General features: G+C 47.0%; 2 long non-coding RNA genes across 4 annotated transcripts; one reads left to right on the forward strand and one right to left on the reverse strand.

Annotated features, from left to right (window-relative positions):
• Positions 1 to 2,251: 2,251 nt before the first annotated feature.
• On the reverse strand, positions 2,252 to 4,530 carry LOC130531067 (uncharacterized). Its single transcript, XR_008952005.1, has 2 exons — positions 4,037 to 4,530; positions 2,252 to 3,033 (listed from the first exon to the last, which is right to left on the reverse strand). It is a non-coding gene; the product is annotated as an uncharacterized LOC130531067 (long non-coding RNA).
• LOC130531062 (uncharacterized) lies at positions 3,962 to 10,582 on the forward strand. Of its 3 annotated transcripts, none has more exons than XR_008952001.1 (4): positions 3,962 to 4,159; positions 6,794 to 7,019; positions 9,014 to 9,276; positions 9,440 to 10,582. It is a non-coding gene; the product is annotated as an uncharacterized LOC130531062 (long non-coding RNA). The 3 variants fall into 3 exon arrangements; XR_008952000.1 differs by having other exon boundaries at positions 3,965 to 4,159; positions 6,833 to 7,019; XR_008951999.1 differs by lacking the exon at positions 3,962 to 4,159 and having other exon boundaries at positions 6,755 to 7,019.
• Positions 10,583 to 14,603: the final 4,021 nt, after the last annotated feature.

Genomic DNA, 14,603 nt, shown 5'->3' on the forward strand with positions numbered 1-14,603 from the left:
TGTGTGCTTGAACTTTTGTCCACAAACGTCGAAACATTCAAAGGCCTCTCCGCTTCGGTCAGATTGTTTGGTGGAACTCTGACTTTAACTTCCCGAGGGGATCATCGACCCCTCCCACGTTCCGCCGGTCTGCCCTTAGTGAGTATCAGCTCTGCTCAAAAGAAAGCGAAACAATGTGGACGTGCGAGGTTTGACCTTATGTGATGTGGAATTGCAATTTGCCACAGCGGGCACCTCGATACATACCAATGACAGAAGAAAGAATAATTCCAGTCCCTCGCAGTCTCACGCTGGAGGATATCGCATTGTAAAAGGAATATGACATAACCAACCTTGCAAATGTGTCTGCTGGATTTCTATAGAGGGGCCAGGCGGGGGGGGGGGGGGGGGGGGGGGGTGGCTATTTCCAGGGCGCTTTGTTGGGTGCAGAGCTTTTCAACCGGCCCAGCCGGCTAAGACCAAAACAAAAACAGCAAATCTGTGGGAGCTTAACAAGTCCAAAGCTTCATCGTGGGACGTTGTGGTGACCAGACAGGTGGACTCGCACCCTCAGCAATGAGGACATGAACTGAGCTCATGCAGGGAAAGCAGCAGGGATCTGCTTCTGGATCAGCTCGTAAATGAATGAATTACACCTCTCTGCTTGAAACAGAGCAGAAATGTTAAAGCGGTTGGAACCAGCGCTGTTTTTTAATTATTTGTAGTATCACACAAAGTTTAAGTGTTCTTCCTCAGCGGTGATGTCAAAAAGCACTCTCTTTACATGTAGGTCCAGTGTTCCAGGTCACATGATGATTTCCACCTGTGTAGTAGTTACATACACTCCAGGACTACTGAGGCTCTTACAGATGCAGCTCAAGTCTTTATCTTCAAAAGCAACGTCTGGGCTGTTACCTCAAAAAGGACGTGCGAGCCTCACAGTCTGAGGCTGGGAGCATCGCCCAGCGCTCGCAGTCTTGAGAGTTCCACCTGAGTCGTGGCCAAACCATGCTATCACCACTGAAACCCCTCCTGCTTCATCGGTTAGACAGTTATCAAGTTTTCAAAAGCGAACAGCAGCTTAGCTCTGATTCATTTCTAACCCCGATTAGTTTTTTAGTTAGACGCTAGTAACACTGATGGGAAATATGACGATCATTTGGGAGTGCAGGTTTCTTGGTCTGCTAGCATGCTCTGTATTGAATCTTACTTTAGTTAATTTTAATAAAAGAGCAACCGTTTCTCCAGGAGTTTTGCAGCACCATTAAAATGAAATAAATTCTAATCTTGTACAGTTATTCTAAAACATTGTGAAAATGGTGGAGATGAGCAGGGCGAAGGTTACATGTCTGTGCCCTCCTGCCTGAAGTGTTGAATAACAAACACCGGACGTCCTTTGATGCTTTTAAATATCCGCCATGGCCAAACATTACAGTGTCTAACCTGTCAATGACATACGGCGGATTGCTATTGATTGGCACTGTTATTGCTGCCGGCTAAATTCATTATAGAAGCGACCAAGGTTGTCTGAGATGGACACGGAGGTTGAAGCTTCTCAAAGCACATGAAAGGTTAAAAAGAGTGGGAATAAAATGGGGGGAAAAAGAAACACTTTTATGTCTTGGAGCAGTGAATTGGAGGGACTTTGAAGGAAAGAGAAAGCATGATGATATTTCTATCCTTTTTTTCTTTCGAGTTAAAAAAAAAGCAAAAAACTGTTGTGGCTCAAAAAAAAAAAAAAAACGTTGAAAACTTTTCTCCATTTTAGCTGTTTTTTTTGCCGCCTTTCAAACTCCGTTTCGGCGATAAGGACCATGGGAATGTTGAACAAATGTGCGATTTTGCGTTGTACTCGTTCTTGGGCCACACCCTGGTTACCTTTTATGTCACACCAGCATCACTGGGGTCTCCCAAAACGCTGCTGGGTTGGCTAGGTGCCTCCAGGTGGCTACCACACAAACAGCTTCTGCTTCCATGTCAGTGAAATATAAGCAGAATGTAGCGCTTGCGCAGATTGTATAGGCCAGCCGGCCGCCCACGTGCTCATAAATCGAATCACAAGCCAGCAATCTTGGGGTGTTAGCTCAGCTACAGTGGGCCTTCTGTGGCCCCGTAGCATAAGCTGACAGTAGTAGCGGCAGCTTTTCACCACTTGTTAGTTAAAAAATGTCAGCTGGTGTCCTCAGTGGTTGTTTTGTATAGCTTTACCTTTTTTTATGGCAGGACATAATATAGCGCAGTTTAGTTTTGAAGTGCTTCTGACATCAGTCCCTTTTCTTGATATTTCAGAGGAACTTCTTTATTTGACTTCTTTGATTTTCACTTTTCAGTCAGCCTTTCAAAACTGGGTTTTTCTCACATTCTTAAGCACCGGAAAAAAAATGAAAAAGAAACATTTAGACACAGGTAGAGCTGGGTGAAAGAGTACCAGCGAGAGCTTAAGGTGAATCGCCATTGTTAGCCAATACTAATGTGTTAGCATATAAGAAATTAGCTGCTCAACAGTGAAATTGTTAGTCAGATCTGGTTGGATCTGAGAGTAAAAAAATAATCTCTTATATATATGTATATATATGTGTGTGTGTGTGTGTGTGTGTGTGTTGTGGTACCTCTAAGAATAAATGTCATTATTTCCATCTCTCTCTCTGTCTCATCTTCATGTCTCTGTATTGATCCCAGTCTAATTCCAGCTGGTTGTGTTGATTTTGTCGATGGAGAAAAGTGGCCAAACCGTTGACAAATGAAAACAGAGCTCTCTCTGTCTCTCTGCATAATCTGCTGCCTCATATTGATAGATATAAACCCTCTCCTGGACTCCATTTGTTCTTCTACCTATTAATCCGCAGCTCGGCACACCCCATCCAAAGGCTTAGTATAGCTCTCTGTTCTCTCCCTCCTGGTTGGAGATTGGGAACACCATAGGGGGGCCAAGGATCCTGCGGAATACCAATTGGCCACACGGGGGGGAGTAGGATAAGGGATCTTGATTATAGATTTCTCTCGAAACTTGTTTTTCCGCCCTCCTCCTCCTCTCATCCGAAGACCTAGAGAGATCTGAAGGAGAAAAGAGGACTTTGAGCATGGCAGGAAGCAGCAGCAGCAGCAGCATCACCGGAAAGATGCTGTTTTTCCGATGTTAAAGAGCAGACCTCTGTCATTTACAAATTACCATCCTGACTCCGAAAGGGCGTACGTTGAGAATGGGTGCGCGGCGCCCGGCGGATGATGCCTGGCATGCTCTGCGCTGTGATTGGCCGCACAGGGACCAGGTGTGCCAGCGGAGATGGGAGAAAGCGGAATAGAAGGTTGAGGAGGGATTGGAATAGCTTCATTCATCATAGGGTTGCCTGCAATTGCCCTGGCCTGTGATTCCACATGATCTGAGCGGATTTAATCGGCAGGCTGAAGCCTGTCCGGACAAAACTGTCCAAATTGAGTTTGATAGCTAGCGACTCTGATGTGCTCCCATAAATACACTGTCTGCCTGTCCGATCTGTAGGTCCGGACTCGACCGGGGCTCGAGTACAACACGTGATTTACTTTTATCCCCTTTAAGTATATTTATCATATGTATTTATCCTTAAATGTGAAGCTGGTCATCACAGCTCAAAATACATTGTCCCTCTGTTGCTAAGCAATTGATAATTATGATGATAATAAATTATCATGTCGCCAAGTTCCTGTTAATATTTAAGTTAATTCATTCAGTGCTGTTGCAAATGTGTAAATTGCAATTCAATGGGTCATTTTTGGAAAATTTAAAACCCAGTTTTTTTTCCCTCCCAGATGAGGAAATCACCCAAAGTTGCTCAAATAAATGTGTGCTTGCAGAAACTGCCAGAGCTTTGTGTTGCAACAGATGAAATGTGGCCTCTTAGATAGTGATAATCCAGCAGATGGGCCCTGGAGGAAGGTGGTGCGCCCTCCTCTGTGGGCGTGTCACTCGCTCACCCACTCGTTCACCCGCTCACTGCCTCACTCGCTCACTCGCTGCCTTCTCCGGCGCCGCTCTTGCAAAACAGCAACACTGCCCCCTTTTGGTTAATGCCCGGCTCACCTGAGCAGCAGAGCCACTTCTCAGTGGAGGATCGAAGGCACGTCGGCCAACACTCGTCTCGCACCGTCCGTGTCCGAGCCTCATCTGGGAGGCCTTCTCCCCGGTCCACACAGAGAACTGGCGGTAGGTGCAGTTTGGGTGGGCCTGCCTGGGCTTTCGCTCCGACTGCGCGGCTGCCACTCACGGCTTGTTAGTCAGTTGCGGCCATTTCACAAGTGCTGGAGCTTCGGAGTGAAGTAGTGCTTGTGGGAGAGATGTGGCTGGACTAGAGTCCCCAGGGGAGGGGTAATTACCCGTTATGATCACTCAGAAACGACATGAATCCGAGTGACAGCTTTTGTTAGCTTGACCGCTAAAAAGAAGCGCAGAGGCGAGAGGGGATGATTAAAAGCCTATCTGCCCTCCTTGTGTCTTGAGGAAGAAGTATGGTGACACCCGGGCGGCTTCTGAGGATGTGCCTCGACAGCAGAACGGGATGTGTGTGTGTGTGGGGGGGGGGGACGGCTGCCAGCGGGATTGACATGAGAGAAAAGATTGTCCAAAGGGGGCGGCGGTGTGTTCGCGGCTCCCCCGTCAGCTCCTCCTCTCTGGCTTTGTTGCTTGGAGACATTTGGAGAAAATGCAAATGAGGGGAGGCAAAGAGAGGGCCGGCGTGGTCGTGTGGAGACCTCCACAAACACAGCCGCACCGCCGCCGCTCGGACCGCGGCGGTTAAGCAGCTGATTACGGCAACAACCGATGATTCAGTGGCCACAAAGAAGCGAAAAGCAAGCACAGAGACGCCGCCAGAGGAGTCTGTTCGTATTTTATACTGTTTGACAGCCCCACTTGTTGAGGAACACTGGCACCAGGCTCAGAGGGTCGTCGGTGTCCGTGGCCGTGCCCCAGCGGCAGCGTCCCATGCCACTTGTTAATTACGTTTAACTGTTTGCCAATTCATCGCAGGAAAGGCTTTAATTAGCGCACAAAAATGTCAGCCTCTCCTCTACAAAGGCTTAATGGGATTTGGGTGTTTCAGGCTCTCAGTGAGTTCTGCTCGCTCTCCTGTAGCTCTGTGACACGTCGCGCCTCAGACCGAGGATGGTTTATTCATTTTCAGTGCACTTTATGGTCACTTTTTTTTTTTTTAGTCAACCCAGCCCTTAAAGCTCCGACTCTTGTTTATGCCACGCTAAAAATAAACATAAAACATCGGTTTGGCAGCGTGGAGGAGAAGCTCAGACACAAAAGTATAAATCAGAGCAGGAGAGAAAGAGAACGAGGGGAGAAAACTGTATCTGCGGAGAATGAATTAGAAATATGTGGGCGTCTCAACACACTACAATCACAATTCCCATGCGAATAGCCTGTAAAGCTAACGTCCACTTCTGAGCATTTCATCTGTGGTGTTTATGTTTGTAGCTCTTTGCACGGTGCCGGCCACCGGTAATGAATACACAGCATTCTTGTTATTTTTGTTTTAAATAACAAGAATTCCACCAGCGGACAAGGCAAATTCAGCTGTGGGATGTAGTGAGGGGGTGGAATTCATATTGTTAATCCAAGTGCTAGAATGGAATGCAGGGTGATCTTTGGGAAAAAAAGTGGGATTTAATAATCAAAATGTTAAGTTATGCTAATAAATGTCAATATCAGAATCAATATGAATTACAAAATGGATAGGGATATTAGCTCCGCATGTCTCCGCATCCACACTGCACTTTAGCATCAGGTGTTCTGCAGATTCTTCTGGATGTTTTGGACCATTTCCGAGGACAGAAACCGGAGGATGGAGCTTTTCTGCAGCACATCCAGGAGGAATCACTTCAACAAGCGGTGGAAATGTGGCCACAGCTGCTGAGAACACTGACACGTACGTCCAGTTTAAACCAGGCTTAAACCTGAGTTTAGGTGGTTGGTGTTCCTCTTCGAGTGCCTGGCCTGACCCGGTCTCACTGCCTACACGGACCCAAGGATGCTCTCTATGCTGAGCCATGTTTACAGGAGCGCACGAGGCTGTGCTGCCCTCCTTCCTTCCCCTGGGAACGTCAGGGAGGCCAACGTTCTCTTCTGGGAGGGGGCAGAATTTCTGGTGGTTCAACAGGCAGAAGTTGTTTCTAACATATTGAGCTCAACCGCATCATGCAACAGGCTAATTATGAGACACAGCTTAATGCTGGCCGGTCGATCAGCGGAGGCCCGTTCTTTGTTATTTTCTTGCATACTGAGATAAATCTGTTCAGCCTGGGCAGTGATAAACTGCAGGCCAGGTCCTGAACGCAACACAGTATCTGTCTATGAGTTCTGAGGTGAATTTCAGGTGTTCGAAGAGGTGATAAAGTGTTTGATTCAGAATTCTCTGGACGTTCAGCAAATTTGTTAGTTTGAAGCTATGATACAGACTAAGAGAGCCTGCGTGTGTTTGAAAGTCAGGCTGTTTGTCTTTTTATCTTGCTTTATATCTTGTGAAAACAGAACCTGAGTGGAGTAATTTGTGTTCGTTATTTGTGGGTATTTACTTCATAGAGAGGCGAAGCTAACATGTTTATCCCGCTGATGACCAGAATGAGTCCACTGATTCCCCAGGTTGAGAACTGTCTGTTCCTCACCCTCCTTCCAGTCAGCATGCTACATTTGTAGCATGTTCATTTGCCAGCAGCGGGTTAGCCTTATGCTAACCTAACTGAGCTAGCAGCCCCTCCATGTATGTTCCATTCATTTACTGGATGATGCACCCTGAGTTTGCATAAAGATGCTCATGTTGTGGTTCGGTTCCAGGTCATGACTCGGGTTTCTCCCCTCCTCCCCCATCTGCAGGAGCGGCAGCCAGGGGTGGGCCGATCCCTGGGGAGCGCTGAGCCGCTGATGCACCTGCAGCTCGTTACCTTAACTCGGCGGCTACTTAAGCTCTCCTCTCTTTGCCTCCGGTGCCGGATTGTTGTCCTTGCTGCAGCATCTAGCTCCAACCCTCTGAGATCCCCAGTTTTCGCCTACTTCCAGTGTTGTGAGTTGTACCAGTGCCTCGTCACTGCTTTTCGTTTGGACTTTTCTCGATGTTTTTTTCCCCTTTGTGGTGATTATTAGTTCGTAGTTTTTGTTGTTACTTTGCTAGAGTTTCTGTTGCTACTTTGATTGATTCCTTCGTTCCGTGAACTGCTTCGCCTTGCATTTTTGTTATCAATAAAGAGCCAGTTTCTTTTACTCTGCATCTGGGTCCTGGCCTGGTGAGGAATGAAGACGCGTCCGTGTCTTTCTGTTTCATACAAGTTATTTTAAAGTAAAGTAGTGTTCAGGGTGGAACTGTCATGATGCTCTTTCTCAGAAAGAAACTGTTGCAGGCTTTGACAGGCCAATTCTCTCTAAAATGACGGATCAGATCTCGGTCCTGCTTTACTCCGTCTCTTCCTTAAACAACAGTGTCCCACGGCTGCTCACGGTGTGCACTTTTCTCTCTTTGGGCTTCTTCTTTGAACTTGGGATTAACTGATTTATGGCTGCCAAATATAAGGAATGTCCCATTGTTTGTTTGTCTCACATAATTCAGTTTTATTACTTTAGCATATTGAAACACTGCAAAATCATGTTTTTTGGGGGGTTTTTTTTGGCAGCTTCATCGTCCTTTTCAGCGTTCCACCTGGCCCTCTTTAAATCGACACACACTTTTCTGTTTCCGGTCTGATTTGTTCTCTGCTCTTTTATTATTAATAATGCAAAATTGTTCAGAGTTTCCTGAGTCCAGAGGGATGCTGCAACTTTGATTACAGCCGTCTGCAGCCTTTATAACATTTTCAGCAGCCTTTTGACACGGGTGGGTGGACCAGCGAGCAGGCCCGTGGGCGGTGCAGGGGACCTACACAACTTGGTTAAATAGTTGGCTTATGAGAAACATGGAAGGCAGAGGGAGACGCAGAGAGAAATACACCTTCTCCTCCCGTGGGCTCCCTTTATGGCTGCAATGTAAGGCTATTATCAGGCCATGTCAGTAGGGGTGAGAAAGAGGCTCCTGTAATAGTTTTTATAGGTTTACCAGTGCCAGGTAGCTGCACGTGGCATTTATGTTCCCCTGGAGGTGCACCAAATTACTTTAAATTAATAAGCAGGTGCTGGATGGGACGCCTGATGGGTCAGGATATCTGAGAGGGGGGGGAGACGTGGAGGAGAAACAGGGGCTGAATTTTCCGCACTTGAATCCAAGTAATTTATCTTCAAAAATGTCTAAGTGTTTGATTGGGCAAACAGAAAATCCTAAAAATTTAAACCCAGAAATGCTTCAAGGGTCTTGCTAATCAAATAGTGCTGCTGTTAGCTAGCAATTTTGGATTATGTTCTGTGGGGTTTGGACCGCCATGGTGGCTTTCTCCACTGCGCAGCTTCTACCTGGACCTGGTTTGTTTACACATGCATGTGGACCGCTGCCGGGCTGCTTCAACCATCACTTACTGATGACGGTCTCCAATAACAGCGGATGAGACCATTCCACTTCCACCTGCTGCACACGGGCGAAGCCGCTGAACCCGGAGATGCAGGTGCAGCCGCCACGCGCTGGTGCGGTTCAGAGCCGATCACATCAATCACGGCTTGTCACAGGATGGACAAAACAATCAGACAGACACTTGAGAAGAACCGCCACTGCACCTGTTCTAGTGCTTTTCATTTAGCCAGGATACAGTGCTCATTTTTGCAGGGAGTAAAAAGATAGCGGGACCCGCTTTAAGCTCTGGGGTGGGGGGAGGTGACCTTGAGCGGTGGCCTCTGGCAACCATCTCTCCCAGAGACTGTGCCAACCCGTCCGCTCCGATTATGTTAATAAACTTTGAAAGTCATTACACATTATGTTGACACAGAAGGTATTAAATATAGAGAAGCTGCCTTCGTCTGATGGACTCCACCAAGCAAGAAGGTTCTGGGTTTGAGTCAGGAGCTCATGTGGCTCCTGGTTTCCTCCCACAGTCCAGAGACCTTCACATTCAGTTGGACATGTTTTTAATTTTCCCCTAGGTGTGTGCACGTGTCCGGGATGGTATGTCCATAGAGTCCACCACCTAGATTAGGAAGGAGATGGATGGCTGGACGGACGGACGGATGGGTGAACGATGGATGGATGAACGGATGGATGGATGGATGGATGAATGGATGGACGGACGGATGGATGGATGGAGTCCTGCATTACATGGGTGCATTGATTTGTATTGCTGCCTAAGTGCACCAATCGTCCAAATTATCTGGGAGGGACAAATATTGATCTAAAATCCATCTTCATGGTAAATAATCTATAGCATCAAGCATTGATATATGATTTTAAGAGAGACAAACTGTATATGGATCTATTTTTCGCACATTTCCTCCACCCCCGTCTGCATGCTAAATAAAAACAGAATCTATAGATGAACTGGTTCACGTGTGCAATTTTCTTTTCTTTTTTAGGGTTTGGCCTCAGCTCTCTGGGAACATAGCTCCTCTTCTGCAGTTCCACCTACACACGTACTCAGACTCTACATCTTCATGATCTGAGTGTTCTAGAGGACACCACACCAGCAGACTCTCTCCTCCCTCCTGGAGAACTCCTGGAACTCCTGGAGCCTCAAAACGGTGTTCCCAAGTTGCCAGATCTCCTCATTTGGGACCTCAACCTGGCAACCTCTGACCTGGGCCTCTTGTTGAGGGGTCTCACGCTCACGAGAGCCATGACGGGGGTCACGGCAACACTGGAGGAGAAAGGGTGGCGTGGAGGCAGAGAAGGCCGCCTTCATGACCGGGGACAGACTGCGGCATCGACGATGGTGAAAACACAAACCTGGAGTCAGAGGCTGCGACGCACACGTGCAATAACCTCTGGAGGGCACAAGGACCTGCAGCTGCAGCCGGTTTTTCTTTCACTTCATCACCTTTTTCAACACTTTTTTCTTTTTTTGCTCTCTTCCTCTGTGGAAAGTCCAGTCGTTTGCAGACAACACCAGGTTTTTTTTTTGTTTGTTTTTTCCCTTTGCTGATATTTCCCCGGAGCTTTACCTGCCCGTCGAAAATAAAGCTGAAACACAGGTGTGCGGAGAGCTTCCGCCTCATAAAAACATGAATTCATTTCCGAGCTCCGTCAAATCAATTCCCAGCTCCTGTTAAGCATGTTGCCTCTCACTGAGCTGCTGAGCTGCAGCCCGGCAGATTAACGGGGATCTGGCTTGTACATCTCACCCACTGCCCTAGCGACACAAGCCGAGCACACACACACACACACACACCTGCGCAGCAGACTTGCATTCTGCGGCATAATGCTCACTTGCACATCTGCAGAGGAAGAGGCTGGATGATTTATTTATCAGCACCCAATTAAAACTTCAGGAACAAGAACACTTCAATGGGAATATAAATATCAGATAGAGTAAGCGCTACATGACTATTTAGTCATGCAATCTGGCTCCTGCACGACGGCGCCGATCAGGAAAAGGAAGTGAGGAGGCTCAGATCTTTTGTGCGGCAAAAGAATCCTTAATTTCAGTCTGGTAATTTTCACCACCTCCGCCGCCCTTTCTTCCCTTTCTTTTCTCGCTTCTATAAATGCGATTTCTTCTTTCCGTGTTTCAGTTTTTTTTCCTTCTTCTTCTTTTTAGGAGGGCGGCTCTCACCCTGTTGCGGGCCAATCGATTGGCCCCGCTCAGTTTAGTGAATAAATGTCGTGGGCATATCCAAAGGCTGGAGAGGGCCGATTGTGCGCCATTTGTTCAGCCCACTGGGGAGTCAAGAGGGGCATTGTTCAAACCAGTATGGATTGGGCATAGCTGAAAATAGAGCGACTTCTTCTCTTGGAAGCAGACGTGCACATGTGCAAATCTCTGTGAATCACACACCTTGTTGGTCACAGGCAATGACTTTTTTGTCACATCAGCGACTTATCAGGCGTCTTTAGGTCTCACAGGGAGAGAGACGTGCTGCTGTGCATGAGCCTTTGGATGTCCTCTAATCTGCTCACACTTTGGGGGAAAAGGATCAATATTCACCTGCTGCGCTTTGCCTGTATTTGAAAGAAATGCAACTTTCGAGTCCTCTATAAGAGACACTTTTGTGCAGTAGAATTCAGCAAATCTGTGAGCTGATGATTATGAATGTAAACAGAAATAAACAGCACACAGATGGAAGACTCCATCCCAATATTTACTAAAAAGATTCTCGTGGAGAAACACTGTTGTGAGGGAACGGCCTAAAACGACCCACAAGGTTGCTCTGGTGTTCAAAGATGGCTAAGATGAACAGAGGATATAAAAGTCCTGCTGCTGAGCAGTCCCCAAACTTCATTAGGCGTTCCTTCTTTTGCTCTCTTTCAGCCTCCTACCCGAGCTAATGCTGAAAGCCTGGCTGATGTGTCAAAATTACACCTGCAGTCCCCCTGTTGATGATAAAAGTGTTGTTGTGTTTCAAGCATCTCCGTGATGTGAGCATCCTCAGAGGGAGCCAAGCCACACAGAGCCCAGTCTCACTCTGACATATGGGAGCACAAGTTTGACCTGACCTAACCTAGAGGTCTCAGTGGATGGTGTTACCCTTGTTAGCACTGTTGCCTAAAGAACCAAAAAGGTTTCAGGTTAGAGTCCACGTCTGGGTGTTCAGAGGTCTGCATGGAGGCCCTGCCATGCTTTACTATGATCTGGATGTTCCAGATCACATGCATGCCAATGCAAACACACTTTACAGTTGGGAAACTCTGTTCCTTTCGATAAGTTTTAATAGCCGCATTCAAATATCTGACACATTTAACATCCCCAGAGGTGTTGGGGGGATCAAGCACAGATCCTGTCATAGTGGTGCTGCAGGTGCTTATTAGGCTCCCTTCTGACAGATATAATATTGGTATTAAACTAGAAGCGTGTGGCCCTGCAGATCCCCGTCATCCGTGTGTTGTTTGATCCCGTCTCAGCTTTTTTTTCCTTCTGTCCTTCATTCAGACAGGACAGCTGCTATGAAGGAATCCGATTGACAGAGGAGGTGTTAATATTTGTTGATGACATGCGCGAGTCATCCATCTCATTTTCTTATTATTCTCCGCGCCTGTCATCAAGTGAGCATGTCACGGCCAAGCCGTGTGTTTGACGTGCGCTCTCTTCTGCGGTAACCTCGCGGGGCCTGTGGGCAAAGGAACCAGGTAAAGATTTGTCAGGCGGGTCGACAGCGCGAACCTGCACACGGGCCGAGCCGCGGATGATTTATAGGGCTTATTTCTGAGGATGGTAAAGTGAAATTAATCACGTTCCCACCTGAAAATGCTGCTCAGCGGTGACAAATGACAAGCTGCCAGGGACAGACAGTGAGCCATCCATGAAGTGTCTGCTTATGTGCTCCCTTCTCAAATAGGCTGACCCACAGTGTTGGTTCTCCAGATGCCCCACCTCACCGAACCCCCCCTCTGCATCTCAGGCTGGCTGATACCAGGAACGGCGTGGCCAACCGTGCCCCCTCCGTCTCAGCTCTCTCCTGGAGAACTGAGGATTCAGGAACAGACGGAACGAGACTTGTCCTCTCTCAGCTAGTTGCTTTCAAATTTTGGAGGCTCCACTTTGGGCACTCTGCTACACTCAAGTCATTCTGAAGCAAACAGGAATTTCCTGCACAAATTATAAGGTGCATCCAAATAATTTTCAAATTAAAACACACCTGGTTATTTTGTTTTTGAAATAAATAACACGAGATCATGGCCAACTCCTCTACCTATCCACTAACGGTGTGCAAACACTGACCTGATGGATGATATTAACACTACTACTGACGGGGTGAGGGTCATTTATGTCATATAAGCACCTCGTGTTTTATTTTATTTGGTTAACCAAGGTCAGCAAAGCAATCATTGACACCGTGGTCATCATGGTATTAACCGCTGTGATATCATCTGTTGCTTTCCTTTATCCATACCTAGCCTCGGCATCCAGCATTCATAGGTGATGATCTCAAAGCCAGTCTTTTATTTGCATTTGTAAAGATCAGGCGACTTCATTAAGCTTTTGTGATTAAAAAATGTCCACGCGCTTTCAACTTTGCCCCGATCCAGCCAAAGGAAATCGTGTTAAAAGCCACAAGTAAGGAAAGGATAAACTGCAAGATTGACTGGCCTGTTCATGTCCGTGGCCACGTGCGCACTCCTCGGCTCTCCAGATACCGAGCGGTGTTCGCACTGGAGACGCAGTGCTGCAAATGTCCATGTACACTCTTACACGTTTCGACCTTCCAACCACCCGTGCTGAAGAGCAAAACACTTGATCAATGGTTCCAACGTTTTTTCTTTACGGCTGCATTCAATTACAGATGGAAATGTGTGGGCGGGCGGTCACACGTGTTGATTGTATCATTCTGCCACTGGGATAAACCCGCTGATCTGACTTATATCCTGTCGCCGACTGTTGGGAACAACATTCTTTAAGTGCTCCGCTCGAGCATTTTGTGTAGCACACAACATTCATCTGGCCATCCATGGCGAACAACCCCCCCCCCCCATTAAAGTCAGGAAGTGATGCCGCAACATTGCCTGAGACGATTACACCCCATAATTCAGGTTAAGCCATTTATTGCCCTGATATTAGCGCCCTTTGATTGAGCGCCCTGCTCTTCCTCTCGCGCCGTTATCGAATCGCATGACGAGTTATTATTTTTTTAAAATCTGGGAGCGGCCACCTATGACATGATCTGCTCTTTGCCGTGGAAACAATCTGTAACTCTGACAGCGGCATAATTAGCGGTGACATGTTACGGGTCCATTTCAGTGGATGCACTGCACCTCTTTTTTTCCCGACTCCATATTATGTAAATGACAGGAAAACGATGCACCATTTACCACTGCCTCTGCCGGTAACAACAGCAATTCCTCTTCCTTGCCATTCCCCTCGTCTACTCCCCCGTTCACTCCTCCTCCTCCTTTTCCTTCGGCTTCTCTTCAATTCCCCTACTCCCCTCTCTGCTTTTCTCTCCAATTTAACAGCATTTGAAGCCACTGAGCTCCTCCAGCACATTAGCTGTTTTACAGCTTCTGCAGGAGCGCGCATCTAAAATGTCAGCACTACAAATGTCTCTTCCACATTCCATTATTTGTCCTTAAATGTTAAGCGGTTACATTCACACATTGTTACATTGACATTTGAGGACGAGGAGCGATAGCGCGACTTTGTGATTTGCTGGCCCATTAGAAATCATTTGCGAACATTGGCGACCCAAGTCCATTTGTTGCTTTTGAAGAATGGGCTACAAAAGGCTTTTTATTGACAAAAACAGTAGAGTGGTGGGGGAGGCAAAGCAAAGGCGCTCAGCACTAAAAAGCAGATTTTTCTTTCTAAAAATCAGCCAAACAAATCTAACACGGAGGCGCAAAACCATTATTATCTGCTTAAAAGTAAGTGAGACAGATTATCCTTTCCTCCTAAAGAGTGAAATAAAAGTCCTCAATGTAGGTTCAGAAGGTCAATGAAGCAGCACAAAGGCCATGCAAGCCACATGAAATGCTTCAGTGACTGGAACGAACAGGAGGAACTGATGCATTTCAAGAATGCCCTCGGGATGCTATAATTGCTGCCTCCCACCTTCTCTTTGTATTCACCTGCATCTCCCATCGTAACAT

Source organism: Takifugu flavidus, chromosome 9 (assembly GCF_003711565.1).
Source record: "Takifugu flavidus isolate HTHZ2018 chromosome 9, ASM371156v2, whole genome shotgun sequence".
In the NCBI taxonomy this organism is placed as follows: domain Eukaryota; kingdom Metazoa; phylum Chordata; class Actinopteri; order Tetraodontiformes; family Tetraodontidae; genus Takifugu; species Takifugu flavidus.